This window comes from Epinephelus lanceolatus, chromosome 3, assembly GCF_041903045.1.
Source record: "Epinephelus lanceolatus isolate andai-2023 chromosome 3, ASM4190304v1, whole genome shotgun sequence".
Taxonomy (NCBI): domain Eukaryota; kingdom Metazoa; phylum Chordata; class Actinopteri; order Perciformes; family Serranidae; genus Epinephelus; species Epinephelus lanceolatus.
This window is the reverse complement of record NC_135736.1, coordinates 27,734,938-27,759,011: the sequence shown is the minus strand read 5'-3', so window position 1 is coordinate 27,759,011 and position 24,074 is coordinate 27,734,938.

Sequence of the window (24,074 nt, the reverse complement as noted above, 5' to 3'; positions counted from 1 at the left end):
ATCGAGATTTTTTTCACTCCAAAGAAAGTGATGAGTTTGAGCTTCGTTCAGGGTGCCTTAGGGACCCCTTCAAAGCAGAGCGGGGGCCTCAGTCATCTTAATGGGCCTCAGGTCTGTGAAAAGTATGAATAATGGCAGAAAAGATGAGGAACTACAGAGAGGTCAGGGCACACCATATATCATATGTCATCTAATTAACCTTAGCTGTCTGATTGTAGTTGTACAAGCATTTCAATCATGGGTCTGCACTGAGTTTGACTTCACACAATGTACAGGGTACAACATTTTTCCAGGAAACGTTGTTCACGTGTGACAAAAAACTTTTTAAATACCTTATTATGTGTGGATTATACTGTGTGCAAACTTTACATGCATATAACATGATATATAATACTTGAGCAGTCCATTGCTCCCTCTCAATGCGAGTGTCACACTGCAGCAATAGCACTGAGATAATGCTTTGTTCATTCACAGCAGCTGGATCAGGGTCTTCCACCACACACTGTGGGAGTGAGTTATTGTTCTCCTGGGAAATAAAGTCTAATTGATAATTACAAAGAGAGCAGACAGGGCTAGGAATCGGGCCCACACACTCTTTCACCAGTACAGAAAATGTGCACAGCATGCTAAATATGATACCAATATTCATGCATATTGCAAACACAATGTCTGGTGGTGTATCCGCCCTAAATTACACTTCAAGCCATGGCAGATGGAAAACAATATTGGCAACATTTGCAAAACTATTATTGTGAGAGCACTTGAAGATATGAATGCTGCACGGTAATAAGGAGTTATTGTGCTGTGTACTAAGAATAATGGGCTTTTCACACAGAGGGTGATAGAGTTTCCAGGTTCACTGATTTCTTCCCTCATGAAGTGGCTAGCTAGTTCCTTGTGGCACTCTGTCGGCCACATCTTTTCATTGATTGTTTGCAAGCGACCAGCTGCTTCACTTAAATGCGGCTGGCAGACTGCAGAGGTGGCAATCAAAGACATTCAACTAACAGAATATTAACAGGATTTGTCCCACACATTCAACACCTGCACACACTACTGAGGTGCAATGTTTCTTAAACACAAAGTTGCTTTAAAACTAGACCTCCATAAGCAGCTTTGACAAAAGGAGGACTCACTGTAAAACCAGCTTCTTGATAGTTTCTGAGAAAAGACCATGAATAATGTCTAATTCAATATTGCCACATAATAGGACTGTAATTAAATATCCAACTATGATGTATTCTTTATAATCACCTGCGCAGCATGATGGCACTAATTAAGCCGCACTGTAAAAATAACTCCATTGGACAAAAGGTGCCAATTATGGATTGTTTCCCTTATCGCACAATGATACAAGAACAAAACCACTTTCCTATATGGACCAAAAATGTATGATAACAGTATGAAAGAATATTCTAAAAGTCAAGCAGTTATTTTTTTTGCCTGTGTTAGGGGAACATCTGAATAACAGCTATGGATAAAGACACTCCTCTGGGTATAAAAGATAACACAAAGTTAACTAGAAAAGTGCACTCAGATCTCCGCCAGGTGGCCAACCAAGCTTATTGCAGTGACTCTAGACAGACGCACCGCAGTACGTTTTAGGAGCTCTCAAAGCCTAATGAAAAAACATGCAAGGAGCCACAGTTTGTTGCAAATTGCAGATTGATTTTTCACTGTATGTGAAATATAGATCGCCTTTGACGTAAATTTGAGGATGAACACATTTTAATTACTAAAACACAGCCACAAATCTTTGATCAGTGCTGCTCATAATGGGGCTTGTAATGGTTTTAACTTGGTTTGTGGGCTACAGCACAACAAAGTTGGAAATAACAACAATAAACACAATGAAAACAGACAAAAAAGAAACAATTTCACTACATAGCCTGCTTTCTTATTTATAGTAAAAGTACAAATAAGGGAAAATGACCAAGTTTAAAAAGTCTGCAAGTCTACAAAATCTGGCAGGCACTCCCTGAATGGTATGACACAGTGCAGAGGACAGTTGCAGTGAGACCATGAAGAGCTACAGTTGGTGGAATTATCCCTCCCAGCTCCCTACCAGTCAAGATGGCAGAGAAATTTTTCAACCAAAAAAAAAAAAAAAAAAAAAAAAAGGTGATTTATTCATCTCCTATCGTGCCTAACTCTATGCATCATAAGATATTCGGTATGGAAACAAACTGCAGATGCTCAGCTTCAAAATAAGACCAAACTCGCTGCCCCTACCAGCTGGTTAAGAGGAGAGGAGTCAGCAGTTACTGGAGGAAATTAAACAGTCGATAATACAGGTTTTTCAAAAATTGTGAATTATCGCAACCACCTGAGGTCCTTGTGCACACAGACATTTGTGCGAGCACAAAATATTAGGCTGCTTAGTTCAGTAGTTTGTGAGGTTAGTTTCGAACAGAAAGATACACACACGACCAAACACATGGTCCCCTCCAAGCTCACGCCTGGCTGAGACAAAAAACAAGTAACAGAAGAAGACAGAGAGGTAGGAAGGGACAGAGAAGGAGAAATTACATGCATGTGTGCATTCTATATTTGCCACCACTGAAATCCTAATTTGTATATGTTAATTTCCGCTCATATATCCTCTTATATACAAATCCTAATTTGTGCATGGTAATTTCAGCTCATAAATCCTCCCATATACAAGCCGGCTACTGAGTGAGGCCGTGCTGAGCATTAAGTGTTAGCAGGGTACAAGATTTTGTGGCTGGTGAGAAAACATTATGTGAAGAACAGGTGTCTGGACCTTGCCAATCTTTAAACAAGTATGTACCAATAACAACAGCCACTAAGAGACACAAAGACAAATTTATAATATTGGCTTATCAAGCGTGTATTGTTAAAGCATTGGTAAACATCTTCCATCTTTTAAGTCCAGCAGACACAGCAACAGCAACATCACATCGACAGCTTTCTTCCAATACTCAGTGAAAGAAGGAAATATGTGTGTCTTCAGCTTGTTCAACATTATTCAATATAGCAACCGACTCTTTTGCTGGGGCAGATCAAGTGTACATTTGGCTTGTGTGCATGCTCATGCGGGGTCGGGGGTTTGTGAGAGATGTCAGTGTTTATAATATATGGACCAACAAACCAGAATATGAGCTGAAATTGGCTAAAAGCACCAAGGTGCAGAGAGCTGTCTTGACTCTCACTGGGCTCAGCGATATGTTCATTTAGAAAAACATACCAATTAGGAGAGCTTTCTAGGCCACGGTCCTTCATTTACTTTTACATTTTGTAGTAAAATGAATTCACCATAGGGAGAAAAAGTAAAAACTACTCAATGTCAACAGAGGTTCCGACCAGAATCATTGTGCATTAACAGTCTCTGCTACCAGCAACACAAATAGCTCTCTCCTTTCAGCTGGAGCAGTCCTGTTTGATTCAATTCAATTCAATTTTATTTATAAAGCCCAATATCACAAATCACAATTTGCCTCACAGGGCTTTACAGCATACGACATCCCTCTGTCCTTAAGACCCTCACAGCGGATAAGGAAAAACTCCCCAAAAAAAACCCCTTTAACAGGGAAAAAAAAACGGTAGAAACCTCAGGAAGAGCAACTGAGGAGGGATCCCTCTTCCAGGACGGACAGACGTGCAATAGATGTCGTACAGAACAGATCAGCATAATAAATTAACAGTAATCCATATGACACAATGAGACAGAGAGAGAGAGAGAGAGAGAGAGAGAGAGAGAGAGAGAGAGAGAGAGAGAGAGAGAGAGAGAGACAGACAGAGAGAGAGATGCAGGACAGACGGTAATGACAGTAGCTTACAACAACATTAATGAAAGTAATAATATTATAGTTATAGTTCTGGCTACTGTGGTACAATATGTTGAAAGTATGTATTAATATCTGACAGTATACTTGTGTGACAATAACAGTAGAAGTATGACTAATGACTAATGATGGCAGCAGCAGCAGGAGGCATCTGGCAGGACCACGGCAGCAGCACAACCACACACGTCACACTGTCCAGGCACCGCTGAGATATGAGTTAATCTGAGAGACAGTGGAGCACAAAGGCTCCGGAGAAGAAGCCGAGTTAGTGACATCCAGAATGGCCGAGTTAGCAAGATGCAGTAATAGGATGAGAGTGAGAGAGAGAGAGAGAGAGAGAGAGAGAGAGAGAGAGAGAGAGAGAGAGAGAGAGAGAGAGAGAGAGAGAGAGAGAGAGAGGAGCCCGGTGTATTATAGGGGGTCCTCCGGCAGACTAGGCCTAAGTCAGCCTAACTAGGGGCTGGTACAGGGCAAGCCTGAGCCAGCCCTAACTATAAGCTTTATCAAAGAGGAAAGTCTTAAGTCTAGTCTTAAATGTGGAGACGGTGTCTGCCTCCCGGACCATAACAGGAAGATGATTCCACAGGAGAGGAGCCTGATAGCTGAAGGCTCTGGCTCCTGATCTGCTTTTGGAGACTTTAGGGACCACGAGTAACCCTGCGTTCTCAGAGCGCAGTGTTCTGGTGGGATAATATGGCACTATGAGCTCTCTAAGATATGACGGAGCTTCACCATTTAGAGCTTTATAAGTTAACAGTAGGATTTTAAATTCAATTCTGGATTTTACAGGGAGCCAGTGCAGAGAAGCTAAAACAGGAGAAATATGATCTCGTTTCTTAGTTCCTGTTAGTACACGAGCTGCTGCATTCTGAATTAGCTGGAGAGTTTTTAAGGACTTACTAGAGCTACCTGATAATAGAGAGTTACAGTAATCCAGCCTTGAGGTAACAAAAGCGTGGACCAATTTTTCTGCATCTTTTCGGGTCAGGATAGGCCTAATTTTCGCAATATTACGCAGATGAAAAAATGCAGTCCGTGAGGTTTGCTTTAAATGAGAATTAAAAGACAAATCTTGATCAAATATTACTCCGAGGTTTCTTACGGTAGTGCTAGAGGCCAGAGCAATGCCATCTGGAGAAACTATGTCATCAGATAAAGAGTCTCTGAGTTGTTTGGGGCCAAGAACAATAACTTCAGTTTTGTCTGAATTTAACATCAGGAAATTGGTGCTCATCCAATTTTTTATGTCTTTAAGGCAGTTATGGAGTTTAGTTAATTGATTACTTTCTTCTGGCTTCATCGATAAATACAACTGTGTATCATCCGCATAACAATGGAAATTTATAGAGTGATTTCTAATGATGTTACCTAAAGGAAGCATATATAGAGTAAATAGGATTGGTCCGAGCACAGAACCTTGCGGAACTCCAAAACAAACTTTGGTACGTAAGGATGATTCATTACGAACGTCAACAAATTGAAAACGATCAGATAAATAAGATTTAAACCAGCTTAGTGCTGAACCTTTTAGGCCAATTAAGTGATCCAGTCTCTGCAGTAGAATTTGATGGTCAATTGTGTCAAACGCCGCACTAAGATCTAATAAAACAAGAACAGAGACGAGTCCTTTGTCTGAAGCAATCAGAAGGTCATTTGTAATTTTAACTAGAGCTGTCTCAGTGCTATGATGCACTCTAAATCCTGACTGAAATTCCTCAAATAAATTATTATCCTGGAGAAAATCACACAGCTGGTCTGCGACTACTTTCTCAAGGATCTTTGACATAAAGGGAAGATTAGATATTGGTCTATAGTTGGCTAACACCTCTGGATCCAGGGTGGGCTTTTTTAGGAGAGGTTTAATTACAGCTACCTTAAAAGACTGTGGTACATAGCCTGTTAATAGGGATATATTGATCATATCTAATATATGAGTGTTAACTAAAGGAAAGACCTCCTTAAGTAGCCTAGTTGGGATGGGGTCTAAGAGACACGTTGATGATTTAGATGAAGAAATCACTGCGGTCAATTCTTGAAAAGAAATTGGGGAGAAGCAATCTAAATATATATTAGATTCTACAGCTGTGTTTGAGGTTAGATAGGTAGGCCTACCATCTGAGGGCAGGAGGTCATGAATTTTGCCTCTAATAGTTAGAATTTTGTCATTAAAAAAGCTCATAAAATCATTACTGCTAAGGGCTAAAGGAATACAAGGCTCAATAGAGCTTTGACTCTCAGTCAGCCTGGCTACAGTGCTGAAAAGAAACCTGGGGTTGTTCTTGTTTTCTTCTATTAATGCTGAGTAATAGTTTGCTCTGGCATTGCGGAGGCCCCTCTTATAAGTTTTGAGACTGTCTGTCCAGATTAAACGAGATTCTTCCAGTTTGGTTAATCGCCAATTCCTTTCAAATTTTCGCGATATTTGTTTTAACCTACGGGTTTGAGAGTTATACCAAGGAGCAAACTTTCTTTGCTTTGTTAACTTCTTTTTAAGAGGAGCTACAGAGTCGAGCATTGTTCGCAGCGAGCCTACGGCGCTATCAACAAAATGATCAATTTGGGAGAGGTTAAAGTCGGCATGGGAAACCTCTGTTACTGAAGGTATTGGTATTGAATTTAACGACGAAGTAATCTTTTCCTTAAATTTTGTGACAGCACTATCTGATAAACATCTAGTATAGTAACTGTTGCTGAGTGGCGTGTAATCGAGTAAAAAGAAATCAAAAGTAATCAGATAATGATCTGATAGCAAGGGATTCTGTGGAAAGACTTTTAGGTTATCAATTTCAATTCCATACGTCAGAACTAGATCGAGGGTATGGTTAAAACAGTGAGTGGGTTCATGTACACCCTGACTGAAGCCAATGGAGTCTATTAATGAGATAAACGCGGTAGCCAGGGAGTCATTATCAACGTCGACATGAATGTTAAAATCGCCTACAATAATAACTTTATCTGATTTAAGAACTAAACTGGATAAAAACTCTGAGAATTCAGATACAAATTCAGAATACGGGCCAGGAGCACGGTACACTATAACAAATAAAAGTGGCTGCGAGGTTTTCCAGGTCGGATGTAAAACACTAAGAACGAGGCTTTCAAATGAATTATAATCTAGTTTAGGTTTAGGGCTGATTAACAGACTAGAGTTAAAAATGGCTGCAACTCCCCCTCCTCGGCCGCTGCCTCGAGGAATGTGGGTATTATTATGACTGGGAGGAGTGGACTCATTTAGACTAACATATTCATCTTGACACAGCCAGGTTTCAGTGAGACTGAGTAAATCAATATGATTATCTGATATTAATTCGTTTACTAACACTGCTTTAGACGATAGAGACCTGATATTTAACAGTCCGCATTTAATTCTCCTGTTTTGTCTTTCTGTCACAGAAGAGGTTTTAATTTTTATGAGGTTGTTATGCACAACTCCTCTTTGTTTAATTTTAGATTTAAATAATTTAGGTGGTCGGGGGACAGACACCGTTTGTATAAAACTATGAAAACTATGGCTGGGTAACTGAACTAGAAGCTCAGAGAGGCGTTTAGGACTGCAACTCTCTGTCCTGGTCTCAACTCTGGGTTGTCAGGGATTTAAATTACTAATAAAATTTGCCAGGTTCCTAGAAATGAGAGCAGCTCCATCCAAAGTGGGGTGAATGCCGTCTCTCCTAATAAGACCAGGTTTTCCCCAGAAAGTTTGCCAATTATTAACAAAACCCACATCGTTTGCTGGACACCACCTGGACAGCCAGCGATTAAATGATGACATGCGGCTAAACATGTCATCACTGGTCAGATTTGGGAGGGGTCCAGAGAAAACTACGGAGTCCGACATCGTTTTTGCATATTCACACACCGAGGCAATATTAATTTTAGTGACCTCCGATTGGCGTAACCGGGTGTCATTGCCGCCGACGTGAATAACAATCTTACTGAATCTACGTTTAGCTTTAGCCAGCAGTTTTAAATTTGATTCAATGTCGCCCGCTCTGGTTCCAGGGATACATTTGACTATGGCCGCTGGTGTTGCTAACTTCACGTTCCTCAGAATAGAGCTGCCAATAACCAGAGTTTTATCCTCAGCGGGTGTGTCGCTGAGTGGGGAAAAGCAGTTGGAAACGTGAACAGGCTGGTGATGAGCCGTGGTATTCTGCTTGGAGCTGTGCTTCTGGCAAACCGTAACCCAACCTCCCGGCTGAACGGGAGTTACCGGAGGACAGTTAGCTGAGGCTAAGGCTATGCTATGTGGCTCCGCACCGGCTACAGGGGGCTGGCAAACTACCGCAGCTACTGAATGGTTTTCCATGGTGCGGAGCCGCGCTTCTAATTCACTAAGCCTCGCCTCCAACGCAGCAAATAAGCTACACTTATTACAATTACCACTGTCGCTAAAGGAGGCAGAGGCATAACTGAACATTTGGCACACCGGGCAAGAAAGAGCAGGAGAAGGAGAAGCCATGGCTAAGCTAAAGTAGCTAACAAGGCTAAGAGCGTGCAAACAACAGCTAAGAGATTAGCGAGAAAGTCGTAGAAAGAACCAGTTCTGCTTAAACAGAACCAGTGTGGGTTATGACTTGAAGTAGACGTTAAAGCAGCGTTAAAGCAACTGAGGTGAGAAAGCAGGCTAGCAGAATTCACCAGAGCAGTACAGAGACACTGTCACAGAAACACCGGAAATGACACAACTCGCTTACCGCAATACGTCAGCACGTCGATCCAGCAGCGACCCACTCGATAACAGCTTAACCTGTAAAACATTACAGTATTGCAGGTGGTCTAACTGTTCAACATTCTCTAGGCTACTTTGTACTCAAACAGTGCACTGGGACTGCAGTATTCACAATTCACAGACAGATGGTCAATACAGTTAGAGACAATGAAAGACTGGTCCCACCTAGGCTTTACTTGAGAGCCTTTGCAGCAAGTCTGCGGCCATCACGTTAATTGTACTATTTGGATTTCTTCAGAATACTTGTGGGCTGCTCTTTTTTCCAATAAGTGCACTTCCTCTACTTTATAGGGTGACTTGTGGTTTTGTGAGCATGGCAGTTTCTGAATAATAATGATACATGGACAGAAGTAAGTGGCAGAGTTGAAGGAGAGGAGAGGTGAGATGGAGGAATAAATATGTGGAGGGGAGAGAAGGATCGATGTATGCTTATCACCTGGATAACAGGGAAGTGAATGAGGAATGATTTGAGTATGGATAGTGGGGGGTGACAGAGTAGGGATAGACTTCTTGGAGATGAAGTAAGAAGAATTTGTTGACACTCAGTTGCCAATTTATACGGTACACCCAGCTGTAACTAATGCAGTCTAATACAACAGCGCTGCAGTAAATCCTACCCTCATGAAGGTTATAATGTTTAGTTTTTGTTGGAACTGGTTGGAAGTGTTGATTAAACTGTGTACGCATAGTTTGTGATGCTGTTGAATTGTATTGTGTTACACTGACAGCTGTTTATATTAATTTGTTCACCCCATTTGTACCAAGTAAAGGTAGGTTAAATAACAGAAACCACTCTGTCTATGAGACATTACAGTTGAACAGCTTTTTTAAGCTCACTGTATGCTATAAATGTAAAACCCACTGTCCAAATTAACTCCAGGTTAAGGATAAATGCACAAGTTTGTTCTCCAGGTCTCAAAAAATTAAATTACTCAAGTAAAATACAAGTACTTCAAAACACTGCTTATGTAAAGTACGTCTTATGTAGGTTTTTTATAGATGAAACCAGAGAGAGGATGAAAGAAAAAGACAGACAATAACCAGCAAAGCAAATATCTAAAAATAAGAACAGAACACCTCGCATTTCTTTTTCCTTCTAATTCTCTAACATCAGTGAAGATCAAAATTGGTGATGAAAACCTATGTAACAAAATAAACACTGTGATTTTGTACTTGAAGAAATTCACAATTTAATGCTGAAACAGGAGGAAATAATCTTTACATAGCTCAATGTGGTCCTGCCTTTCAAGTCTGGGTGGTCAGTATAGTTTTGGTTGAACCCTCAAGAACTCTCCAACTTTCTCCTTTGAAGGGGAAAGCTCCGTGTGTTTCAAACCTCCGACCTCCTTTGCTCTCTGACTGACTGTGACACTGACAGGAGGATTTCTCATGAAAGAAAATGGCTTCATCTCTAAGGGCTTCGCAAGCCTTGAAGAGTCATTTCCACTGAGTTAGACATGTCAGTGCTGCAGACCACCTGGTGAGTTGAAAAGGAGGGTAAAAGCCCATTGGGTGCCATGCATCAAGGTGAGGACAGGGATAGGAATGTTGTGAGGCAACTGCAACAAACTATCACACATTCCCCTGGAAACAGGTCTCTAACGTGTGTGCCCGAGGCTGCTGTGGGAAAAAGAAACCCAACATCGGAACAACAAAAGGCCCCATGAAGGCTCCACTGTGGCCAGGAGGAGAGTGGGGAGGAGGCCTGGAGCAGTCTCAAGGGACAAAATTAATTAATCCTTGCTTGGAAAGTCAAACATTGGAGCTGCTATGGAAAAACATGTTTCAAAAGCCTGGTTGTGATGACAGGTGGGCAAGTCTGTGTAGGAGTTTACAGTCTGTGTCCCAGACATCACAGAGAAAGAAAAACCTAGCTGGAGAAAGTGAAATGAAAAACTAGAATTTCTATCTTGCTGTTGTATGCCTCTGCCAACCAGTGAAGGTGCAGTTTACATCCATGTCTGTCCAGACTCATATGCAGCCATGACAGTAGACAATGCTTCAAATATCGATGTTGCTGCAAAGAAGCTACAAATCCTAAAACATGGGTGCCTCATACACATCTTTAGCCTAGAGACACAGAAGACCTATGCAGTCACCACAGCTTCAAAGTGGACACACAAGGTTAGTGTCACCAATTCAGCGTCCGACCCAATGCCTCCCCTTCTGATCCTTATTACAGCACTGAACAGGCTGCTGCAGGGATGATGAGTTTTGAAGGCCGATGCAGTGCTACTCTGGTTGCCTCGTCAAAACGCCAATCGGATTTTTCTATTGGCTTTTGGATTATCGCAGAAAATAGGGTTCGTGACAAACAAAAGTTTGCTCCTTACAAGTTTTGTTCAGTAAGAAAATCTTCAGGAATAAACATTTTGTGATTTTTGAAGCATAAATGCAATTGCCAGACGTAAAAAGCTAACGTAGGCTATGAGAAAACTACACCACAGTCACATGACTTCAACGTTGCCACCACAATTAGACTGTAAATCCATGTTCAGCGTGATGATGTTGTGTCATTTCATTTAGCCACTTGTTAGCAACTGCCACATAAAAGTAGGGTATTTACTAACACAGTTCATGTTGTTGAAGAGAACGTGAAAGTCTCATAAGCTTGTGTTAACCACAGACCCTATTTCAGGCATCTAACCAGAAACCCATTCAAAAAAGCCACTGACTTTGAGACGAGGGAACTAGGAGTGCAAAAATGCCGGCTCATTTCTGGGTTTTAGGACTCATTCCTACACCACTCTAAAATGAACAGAAAAGAGTTTTTATGATGTCACAGTGAAGTTGACCTTTAACCTTTGAAATTTTGTCATAATTATTGAATTAATTCTTGAGTTATGGCCAAACACATGTTTTGTAAGGTCACAGTGACCTCGATCTTTGACTTCCAAAATCTAATCAGTTCATTATTGAGTCCAAGTGGATGTTTGTGCCACACTTGAAGAATCTCCCTCAAAGCGTTCCTGAGATATTACATTCATAATAATGAGACGGACTTGAGGTCAGTGAGCTTAACCTGACCTTTGACACCAAATGCTAATCAGTTTATCATTGACTCCAAGTTTACCTTGGTGCCAAATTCAAAGAAATTCCCTCAAGGTGTTCTTGAGATATCGCATTCATGAGAATGGGACAGATGGACAAACAATCTGAAAACATAATGCCACGGCTCAGAGCATACAAAGAGAGGGAGAGCCACAGTAATATACGGTGGAACTCTATAAGAAATCTGTTAATGTAGTACTTGACCTAAATAGGAATGTTATAAAACTGATAATACCTTTCCTGCCTCCATGTCCCAAAACCCCATTTTCCAGGATTTATTTGCATAAGTAGTTTTGACAGATGTGTCCCCAGTCTGAAATGACTATACAGGTTATAGATTTTAAGTTTTGGACCTGATCCAAAACAGACCCATATACTAAACCACCTTCTCAAGCTACAGACTACTCAATCCTGCTGTGGATATATTCTTTTTTTTCTTAGAAAAGAGAGTCCTCCAGACAGGGACCTTCAGACTCAGTCTAAATAGAGCCAATCCAGGATGCGGTCAACCTGAACAGACCCAAATGGAGACAGAACATCTGCACTGGCAGCTGCATGATGCAACACCAATTAAAGGGCAGCCACGGTCAAAAAGAGCAGCAATAAATGTCATTGTTGCTGTCCTTCACAGCTCCCATACTCTTATGTTACATCAAGAAAACATTTTTCTTCTGCCATGATTAAAATATACCATATGGTCCGTTTTGACAGCAAGCCAGCTTGGACCAACTGGGGTATTAGACATATTGACAATAGCATTGGGCCGGTCTAAAAAGTTTTGAACCACTTTGATGTTAAGCCAAACACTGGACCAGACCCGTATACAGAATTTTACCAGGTGTCACACTGACTCAGCAGCCAGTACTGAGAGGAAAATAATGACTTTGTGTCCCAACAGATAACTAGTGCCTGACTATCGCATTGCATCATGCAACATGGGAGCTCTGTCCACACTGAACCCAGTAAGTATGCACTTCTGTTACTTCATGTAAACAAACCACATAGATATCAGCTGTGCTCTTGAAATCAGACCTTTACTTGAAATTACATACAATATAGACAACCGCAAGTAGTCCAGCCTGGTATTAGGGACGGTGATTTAGCTCACCAGAAACTTTCAGCTCCCAGGTGATCTCCCCTCAGCCAGCTGCAACCTTCCTTAGATTATGGTAGAAAAATAAGGAGGCATCATGTAGATAATTTCTCATTTCAACTTCATGAATCAGAATAATGACCTCGCCACCAGACTAAACCATAATGTCACACATTAGAAGAGGACATGTGTAATGATGTGGCTATCCCTCACATTTCTGGTGATTATTTGGTAAAAAATATCTCAATTCTGAAGATGCATTTAATGCCGATTACCTCAACACAAAGACACTGATTTATTCCAATTTAATTTGATTATTGTCATCATAACAGACTTGGTCAATCTGATCAGCTAAGTCTAAACCCCAACTAAAAACAGACACAGCATTTCCCACTTTCTTTCTGTCCTCTATACTGTAAGTCAGCTGCATTGCCAGATGTCTTTTTCACAGAACCAATGCACATACAATATAGGACAGCAACTGACATTACAGAGCTTAAGGCACTGATGCTAAAATTCTGTTTGTTTGTTTTTTTGTTGTTTTTTTCCCAGCAAGCCTATTGTCAGCCCCAAACTGATGTTGTGTGGGTGGCAACTGCAGTGTACTAGCTGATGGCCTGTAGTTCTCTTTCACACATCAAGGGCCCACATCAAGACAAACATCCCTCGGGAGACGATCATGGACAACAGAAACGTAGGTATATGACTCCGAGCACAAGCAGCAGGCTGTACAGATTTCTGTTGAAGATTGAAATTAGTTTTCTAAATAAACACATTTTTTCTACAGTTTACAATTTAATTCTGCCCTCAGTTTTTCTAGCAGCCTAACCTCTTGAAACCTTGCATAGAAACATGCAAAAAGATCTTCTCACCATTCTGGTTATGAACTGTTGGATTTGCTTGGTAATTTTCAGGTTATAAAAGCAAAGCGTTCTCATTGCTTTAAAAAACCCCAATAAAAACCCCCAATAAAAGGTTTTGATGTGCACTTTCAGTACATGGAAGCAAGGCTGCAGCCAAAAACCAAAAACCTCTAAATGTGCAAATTTATGATGGTAGATGTCTATTAAACTACATGAAACCAGTGTGAAATGTGCTGTGCAGTATGAGACCATTGTGCTCTGAGAGTCCCATGCGTGTCTGTAAAAATCCCCACAAATCATAAGTGACAGGTGAAGTGGCAGACACTTAATGGAATAATTTGATAGCACACTAACTTTACACATGTGGTTTCATCACAGCACAGACATGCGATGGGTTACTCTTCCATGTCGAGGCTATGAATGATAAGCCTTCATAGATGCAGTGTTTCTCTGCAGTGGCTTATATCTAGCTCTGGGGCACCAGCATTACAGAGATATTACAGAAGATGTAGGATTAAGAAGCAAAGCAGAGGTATCAACAGAGAATAATGTGAGTTTGGGACACTCATAATACCCCAAAACATTAAGTATGAGCAGATAAGTGTGGAGAATGTTTCTGTGCCTGTGAGCACACACACACACAAATGGTGCCTACTGTGAGAGTAAAAAGAACACAAAAGCAAGTGACGGGTAGAAATAAGAACAGGCTCCCACATTGCAGGTATTTGGTGACACCTCTGTGTAGAAGGACAACAAGAGCAAAACCCATCAAGGCCCACACTTCTCTGTGCATGTCAAGTTCATGGCTCATTTCCAGCACAACACAGCAAAATGGCAGAACTGGGCAACACAGCTAAAAATAATATCTTGATACATAAGCCTTGATGAAAACACTTCACTGAGGGATTTTTCAGTCTGAAATAATTAGACTAACAAGTCTTTAATTGATGTCACTAGATTTGCACAAGCCAGTGCAAACTTTCTATCATTTACCATTAAGCATTTCACATTTTAATTATGTAGCCAAAAAGCTAATTAAAATATTATTTCAAAATCCAAACAGGAAGGTTACTGCTAATCACATCTTGATGCAGCTTTTCTTACAGGCAGTATGTTGTTTGTAGCACCTTTCCTGTTTTTCTCTCATATATGTTATCAAACTACTTAAACACGACTGAAGTTGTTCCATTTTTTATAATGACTCCTAAATATGGCACAATACTGTAAACACTGTAATATGATCAAGAGAGTTTTTTCATCATAACACAACTTATACCTGTATTATCATGAACGAACATGGTATGACACACCCCAAGACATGCATAGATTCAGTAAAAGTCCATATAAGATCTAGCTTCGATATCATTATGGTATGCACTATACTACTGGCAGCCTTATAGAAGTGAAACTGGAAGTTGTAAAAAGGCATTACCCTTGAGCCCTGGTGACTGTGTTAAGACATATGGCCCAAACATAACACCTTAATATAACTTGTTAATACAACCGCAAAGGAAAGGGTTTAGCACAGTCAGAAAAACAAAGTTAAACTGACTAGCTACTTAGTGAGCTGATGCAACTCTCCTGCCTTTATAATGCTGCTCGATTTTTCAAGTAGTAAAGTAAATTGGTCGGTCAAGTTAGAGTTGGCCGCTTGTCTTTTAAAATGAAAAAGTGCGACAGCATTTCAGCTGGTGCTGTTGTTGCCTCTGTGATCAATCATCTGATCCACTTGCTCAACACATACGTGGTTGTTGTTGCTGTGCAGTGCATTTGTTACTCTACCTGCAATGCTGGACCCAGAAAGCCTCAATTGAGATGGCTCTAAAATACCGCCATTTTTGCAAGTTGATGCAGTTTGATCAATTATAAAAGTCGCAAATGGTGTGCATACTGAGCACAGACTGTATATAAGTGTTTCCCAAAGATGGTTTCTATCATTTTAGGTAGTTCTCATTAGTTATTTGATGCTATACAACGTGTGCGACATCATGATTGAGAGCTTTGTGTGTCAATCGTTGTGGTCTTGGCAATGCCGCTGCCACAATTGGGCTGGACAGGCGTATGGGCAGGAACTTGATACTACAGCTTCACTTCCCAATTACCACTGCACAGACTCTGGCTCCAAATGACTTCACCGGCACATGATGGCAGCAGTTGTACCTGGGATATTTTGGCTCATATATGTACAGTGGGAAGAAGCAGAGACAAGTTGTCCATCTTTATATACTGTCATTGATAGCAAGTGGTGGAGGGAGACAGCATGTCGGCGGATGCGGTAAGAGCCCACAGCTTTTGGCGATTTGAGGAAATTATCAATAAAATTGTCAAGTAGTATTAAATGCAGAGTTTCCCCTAGGATTTTCTCCAGCAGCAGTGCTGACTTTTATTTTGCGCCAGCAGAAGATTTTTGGCGTGTCCACTGACATGAGAAGGACTTTAGACATACTGTATTCTAATAGTTGTAGATACTGAATTACATTTAATAAAATGCTTCAGTTCTTCTTGCCTCTCTTCCTCTCTCCTGTCCTTCTCTCAACTCTGACCACGCTTTTCTGTCTCACCTGTTATCCAGAAGAACACTTGAAGTATTGGACTTAGTAACCTACAAGAATGAAATCACGTAGCTTCTGCCAGACATTTACAAGAGACAAAATAACCACCTCCCCTCCTCCTTAATTTTGTTCAGCTAACCCCAGCTTCATCATGCTTCAGTCTTACTTCTCCTCACCAACTAACAAATTCAGCTGAAAATTCGAAAATATAGAATTTGACAAACAAGCCAAACATTTTGAGATTTGAGGTGATCACATTTTGGAAAAATATGTGCTCTGTAGATGTGTCAACATTAACCAGAAACAAATATTCATTCTAAAATAAACACAAAAGGAAAACAAACGCCTGCTCTGTATTTGGAGCTCCTGCTCAGTTCTGCTGCTACACGAAGTAACTCAATATGGAAGTTTCAGGTGTACTAAATTGTTTGATCCATCTCCCCCAGTACAACACGATGGGAAAAGTCATGCTGGGAGGAAATTGGTGGAGATTATTGATGTTAGTTAATTCCTAAAGTAGTAAATACTATTAGCTGAGGATGAACCGCTTATGTTTGGGGAAGCTAGCAGAGCTTTTCACTTTTAGTTTTGTAACTGCCACCCTAAACATCATGACAATACAGCTTGATGCTCATGCTCATGAACACACATGGCCAGCAAACTACAAAAAAACCCATAGTTACTTTGATAGTAATGGAAACTGAGCTGAGTGAGACAAAGCAATGTAACTCCACAAGCACAGCCATGTACTGTGTGGCTGTCAAGTTTTAGAAGTATGTTAGTTCAAACAAGGTTGCACAGTAAACCTTATTTCTCTAAATGCCTATTACTGGAAAAATGCTTGGGGTTTGAAAGCAAATTCCACCAGTATTATGCAGCTTTTTGTTTGATTCCTCCACCACATATTTAATACAGAGCTAAATGAGATAATAAGGTGACATTTTAATTTCAGCCTATCACTGCTATCTTGAAGTCTTGTTTCTGTGCAATAACACGTCATTATAAAGACAACAATGCTGACATGCTGTGCCTTACATAAAAAATTTCTTTATAGAGTCACTATTCTATTCACTATTCCAATAAACAAAGCCAAAGCCGACAGTCTGCATTTAATGAACAACTATTTTAAATACAATGTCATACTGAAGGATTATCTCAATAACATTAATAAAAACTGAATCTTTTATTTTAGTAGTTAAGCAGAAAAGCAGTTTTGGGCCATGACATGAATGTGAGTGAAGGCCATGTCACTACCTAAATGAAAATAGCCATGCAGTTGACATTTTAGGATATCACAGACTTAGCATGTCAGGTTCAGGTCTACAATGTCAAATTTTGCTCAACTTTCGTGAGGTCAGTGTCGGATATGCCACAACATGACACACTGTCATTAGCTGATTGCTGGTATTCAAACCTTAACAAGAGTTACACTGTAGAAGATAATTTCAAATACTGTTTTTAAAACTAACATTTCTTGAACTATTTTATTTCCTTTAGTTTCGTCCAGTGAATCTAGGATTTACCCTTCCACTGTTGAAGGCTTTGATGTATTTTGGATTACTATTAACCGTTAAAAATGTTTGTTGATTTTTGTAATTGCTATTTTTTTTTTCTTTTTTCGGTTGCCTGATATCAGACACAACTGTCAACTCATTACACTTCATTTCCAGTGTGACATTGTGTCCACTCTAACGAATTTTCATGAAGGACGAGAGACTATGTCAATGGTTAACTATTAACTGACGGGGATATTTTTGACTGGTTACACATGTTGGTCAATAGGTTTATGTTGCTACTCTTCAGTCTACTGCACTGCGCACCACACGGGTCTGGTGGAAACTAGCTAGCAGCACCACTCGTTCTGCGATTACCGCTAGTAACGCAGTACTGCCACTATTGCTGTGGAAACATTGTGCCCACCTCCCAGTTTCTCTTCAGATCACCCTGATAAGTTTGCAGCTCAATTTTGCACTCTGAATCCCCTTTAGCATTGTGAACTGGGACTATGTTATCACTGTTTTCACTGTATGTTCTGTTAGCACTGTGGTGCTAACAAACATAGTTAAAAGAGCTGAAGGGGTTTTGTGGGGAGACCCTGAGGGTGACCATCATTTTTTCACCCAAATGCTGTCCTAGTGCCAGCAATAATCGCAACTGAGTGGCGCTGCCAGCCATAGCTGACATCAGCTAACCCGATGGTAAACCATGGGCACTATGTTTCTGCATATAAACACAGCCAGCAGGCTGTCAGTCAGCTGTTTGTTTTCCTTCAAAACCAGTTTGCTACTGGTTAATAGGTGTCAGGCTATTGAAAGCAAAATTAATTGAAACTGACATTCCTACTAGAGACCAAAAAATCCGCCTGAATCTAACATTATTTTAAGTTCACACTGATGTGCAGCCATTCAAACATACTTGTTTTGCCAAGGTTTTAGGAATGGAGTGAAGTAAAAAAAAAACATTGTCAGGCGCTGTTGAGACAACAAATCAATTTAAAGGAGACTCAAAAGCAGCATCTATTGAATCTATAGCACTGCACTTATTGTTATTAATTCTCATCGGTTCCAACCCAACACTTGACAACACAGACTCCAAGGTCTGGACCCAGGCAAATTTTTTCAATTACAGCTACCGTTGCACCCCTGACCATTAAAAAAGGGGGGATATCCCTTTGATATTTACACTCCTGAAGTTTTTTTTTCTATTTTTCCCCATGTGTCCTGAAGAGAGTTTTCTGGGTTGATATAAAGACTGTTCTTTGAGCTGTTTGCTCTTTATTTACTGTGCCTTTTATTGCTCTTGAGATATCCATGCATGTCAGTTTCTTTCAGATGCTGAGTAAAACTAGCTGATCTCTTTCATATCATTCCTTCCCCCTGGCTACCTGGGACACCTTTAACATTTAAGATCAGTATGCCAGATTCTTCTTTTTGTATGTTTTTCTGTCTTTACTGTCTCTTTTCTTTGGGCACATCTACATTGTCACATCGGCGTTCCTCTACTGCATGTGTTTTGATATTTGCAGCGACTTTGGATTTGTAGGCACTTTTCTCACTGTTTGTGCTTTTCCTCTTGTGTGTGTTTGGATAATTGCTCAGTTTATGGAATTGGAGCGCATTTGCCTGAATATTTGTTTGTTCTTGAAGCATGGTTGTCCTTGGGGGCCATTATAAGATGCTGACATGCTGCTGGCTGTCACCTCGATTAAAGGCATTAGTTCATCATGTTTGCACACAGGCTAGGTTGGTTTAGTGGAGCAGAGTATTTCCCAATGAATATATGCTATAATTAAAATGCAGCTGATCACACTGTATACAGTATCTGCATGTGATAGCACTTGGGAACCCAGCCTCATCAATCAACTGGGCTTCCAGCTGTAGCATGACTGTTGCTGTATATGTTAGGTACATTCAGTGGTGTCTTTTCTTAATATCTAGATCCTGCTTAATAATCTTGCTGCACTCTTGCTGCTTCACTCTCTTTGTACATTTACAGCCAAAGGAAAATTCCTATTCTACAAATGTGTTAAAACTTTTTATATATACTTTATTAATCCCCGCGGGGAAATTCAACGTGGAGAGATAGCTGGCTAAGTGAACTACTCAGATCACAAGGACATGTTTATTTCTCCATGTAAGATAGGCACATGTCCACTACCATGATGGACATCTTGTGGTTTGTTCCTTTCTTTTGAGATTTTTTTCCCTACTGTGTGTCTGATGGTTATTCAGGATAATTCATACTATTTTTTATTTTTTATATCCCCCTCGTTGATCCAGACTGAATCATAGTCCCCAGAGAGTGAAGCCTATGAACTTTGGTGTTACCCTGACTCTAGCGCCATCTGAAGGTTGAAATGGCATGAAATTTGGAACAGACATTCATGGTGCTCAGAGGTTGAATCCTAATGACCGTCTTGTTTGATGGTAAGAGGGGAACAATCTCTTGTTATTACCACATCTTAGAAAGTATACGATATAATGCTTGCTTGATGCCTTCACACAATACTCAATCTAAAATATTTTCTTCTTAAAAATTGATAGATAATGACAAATTGTCTCCCAAGAGACTAACTGACTGCAGGCCAAAATGAAAGCAGCACCTCCTTTAAGCACACTTAAAGAAGATGTGTTAATCACTTCTGTTTAAATGGATTCCCCAAAAGGCTAATACATCTCATTTGGCAAAATGTCATTTCCATGGGAGCCTGACAACATCGTGGTGAAATGAGAGAACCTGCAGCAACAGAATCACAATCGCCATCGGTGGATTGGTTTTGTGTAATCCCAGACGACTGCAGCCCGAGAGTTCACAGTCTTGAACATCTTTACCTCAGTTTCCACCAAAACCCAACTCAGAATTCTCACACAAGAAAAGGATTTTTTTTTCTGGGCTTGTCAACACCTAAAAAAGAAGCTATCTTTCTTATACCAAACAGTCTCCCCAAATAGTTGTATCAGTCTCTGTCATACAAGCTCTGCAAATAGCTCCCTTTTTATCAAAAAGGTAAAATCTGGGTGAATTTCTAAGATGATGAAAACAAGTCCACAGGTGTGATGCAGGTGTCAGATGATTGATATACTTATTGGAGGCGACGATGAAAAATAGAAGAGGCCTTTACCTTTACAGGAGATGAGATTTAGGCCACAGTAATGTTGGCGATTTTTCTCTTTTGCCCTTTGTCTCTCAGAGTCAGAATGGGAGTGAAGCCCTTCATATCACTGCTTATCATAAGATTGCTCAAAAGAGCTTGTTCAACACTGACTTGAGTATGTCAGTGACGAAAACTGAATGTGTTTGATACAAATTTGTCATATTTTTATCATTTTTTTATCATTTTTAAGTGATTAATCGTGAGTTGCAATAGATACATTAATCAGAAATGTATGTTTTGTTCCAGCCTTTGGAAACATAAATACACTAAAATTTAATGGCTACAGTTTACACATGCATTTCAAGTGCCGTGTGTAGGATTTATAATGCTACAGCTTTTATATTACTTACTGTCTTGATGACACATCTGTTTTATTTACTACCCAATGGCTTAGTTGTGATTAAGGGCTAAGTTTATTGGAAATGTCATGTGATGGCCCTATGACCACATGATGTGCCAGCTTAACATTTAGCCTAATTAAAATAAGGTTGCACATACAATAAAAATGTATTCCAATTTCTGCTTCTGCTGAGTGCTGTGCTGATTTAATTTTTAGCTATAGAGACATTTAGTGGAATTTATCAATACTATTACAGAAAACCTAATAATAAATCCAGAGATATTACATAGCCCAAATGAACTTCCATTTGCTGTACTTTTAGAAATGTGCAGTAGTATTGGAAAGCAAAATGACAGCATACTTTAAATGCACTCATTAATTATTAATGCTACAGACAGCATGGTGTCATTGAACTCTTGAGGGTTGTATACAATTCTGGCAGAAGGTTTTTGATTAACAAATGCCTCACTGCTTTGAAAGCTTCAATTTCCTTGAGGGCAACAAACTCAACATTATGTGAGACAATACCTCATTTATGCAGATATACAGAGGAAAGTGCAGCACTAAACAAACTAAGCAAACAAAACAGCCATATCCAAGACCGTCATTGGAAAAGTTGATGATATCAGCAGTTAATCTAGTGTGATGCCCTCATTTCAATACAATAACCTTCATTATTGAGAAATATGTCAAATTACTTTGCACAGTTGACTTGCACAGTCAACACAAGGTCAGAAAGTAGTTAAAATGGCCATCACAATTTACTAAACCCATCTCCACACTGCTTCCAACTGTCCAAAACACAAAGATAATACAGTAACAATGTTATAAAACCTAGAAAAGAGGCAAATATTGTCATTTGAAGAACTGGAACTAACTTATGTTTGCAATTTCTGTCTTATTAAAGTTGTAAATGAATAACGAATTATCAAAGTAGTTGTTACTTAATGTTCTGCTGTTTGACCAATTGATTAAATCAACTGATTGTCTCAGTCCTACAGATACGGCTGGGTGTTCTTTAAAAAAATTACGATACCACTAGCCGTTCCCATAAAGTGACACCAATACCAATAGAGTACTGGATCTAGGCATCCTGACTGCCAACCATGTCAAATAAACTGCACTTCACATCACCGCACCAAAGACTGTATGTAATGTAAGGCTGAATCCAAAAGTCCACCCTCTGGACAGAAGTAAAGTCTGCGAGGGCAGAGATTGCAAGTGGCTGATAGACAGCCCTCGAGACTGTTTTACTATTGCTGCTGTCGTATTCATATATATGTCATATGTGTAAAAATGTGTAACTATTTTACACATTTTTAAGTGTTTTTGGCAATTAAAAAAAAACCACAATGTCATGTCCGTATTGCAATGAATTGTGGGTTATTAAATCAGTGAAGTCTACACTCCAAGCGGACTCTCTGGAAGTCTGCAGAAAGTCCGCTTGATGCCCCTTGTGGACTTGTTGAATTGTAGCTCTGCACAGCCCTCAGCACTGGACTTCCCAGAAAAGTGCCTGCAAAGTCCGCGAGTCTGAAAGTGTGGTGAAGTCCTGACATTTAGATACAGCCTATCTGTTGCTGCAGGAGTGCGAGCTCTGTGGCAGGCACAGCTGACAGTCTGCCTGGCCGCACACACACAATGATAGGGCTAACTGTTAGTATCTCAAAGCTAATGTTACCTAATGGTTATTGACGTGATTAATGACAGAGTCAAGCTGTTTCGGTGTTCGTGTGATTAAGTTTGGAAGGTTTAAAGGCTCAGAATTTGATGTTAACCACTGCTGCTGTGATTGCTCAAGCTAACTGGGCAGATGTTGAACATTTGCTGGCAGGAGAGTGGCTCCAGAGGTGGCAGCAACAGAACATTTGTTGATGCGGCAAGAAGTCAGGACGGTCCAGGATCACACCACCAGTGCAAAAAGGATCAAATCCAAGTATTGTTTGACTGGCGAAATTTGGATACATCTTGGTACTGGGTTATTTCAGTCAATACATTAAAGTTATCGACCACCATGTCCCAGCCCTATCGACCAGTATTTTAAGTTGTTATTCAAAAATGCACATTCCCAAAGCTTGACTAAAAAAATTCTGTTATCATATACCTCGCGAAGATTTGTCAGAGTGCACGACAAAATCCTTGCGGTATGAAACTTCAAGGAGACACAGCATTTCTGATTCTGACTACGCATTTCTTGTGCAGGATTTGCAAGCAAAGCTGAGGAGAGGGGCTAAATCCCCCGTTCAACCTCAAACTTCATGTGGTAGTTGGAAAAGCTGAGTGTATGCTAATCAAACCATCTTCATTTGAAGAGCATCCTGACTCTTGCAAAGCTTTAATCCATAACGGCTTGCTCTTAACATTATCTAATAATTGGCACATTCCCCTGGTGAGAATGGGCCTGCAATCTCTTTCCCCACCATGACAGTGTAATGGATTGCTATGCACATTCCACGTGGCTTTGAACTTATCTTCATCCCCCCCCCCCCAACTAAATTCTTAGTTGCCTCCCACCTCTCTCTGTATGGAAATGTGGTACATCACATTATTTCACCCCACTGCTTATTGCTTCAGGGTATGTACAGTAATGTTAAAGATTGATTTCATGGTCTGCTATTTACATGATGTTTACCCTAAAATAACACGGCAAAAGAGGGATCATTATAGTATAAATTGTAGCATAAGTCTCACTAAGTATGTGTTTCATTTTAATTTAAAAAAATATCTGTTGTGTTTCACTCATTATGTTGCATATTTGCTCTCATGAGCCTCGCAGCAAACTATCAGACATTTTCAGTGACCTAGCACACACTCAGGATTCATACACAACCTCAGCTTGCAGGCGGGTGAGGAAATACATGCGCTCCTTGATCTACTAATCTCACATACTGGCCTGCAATACATGCCAGCAGACCAGCAGATGGGCAATTCTGCACACTTTTTTTTTTCTCAGGTCAGTGGGGAAACAGTAGACACAGCAGGT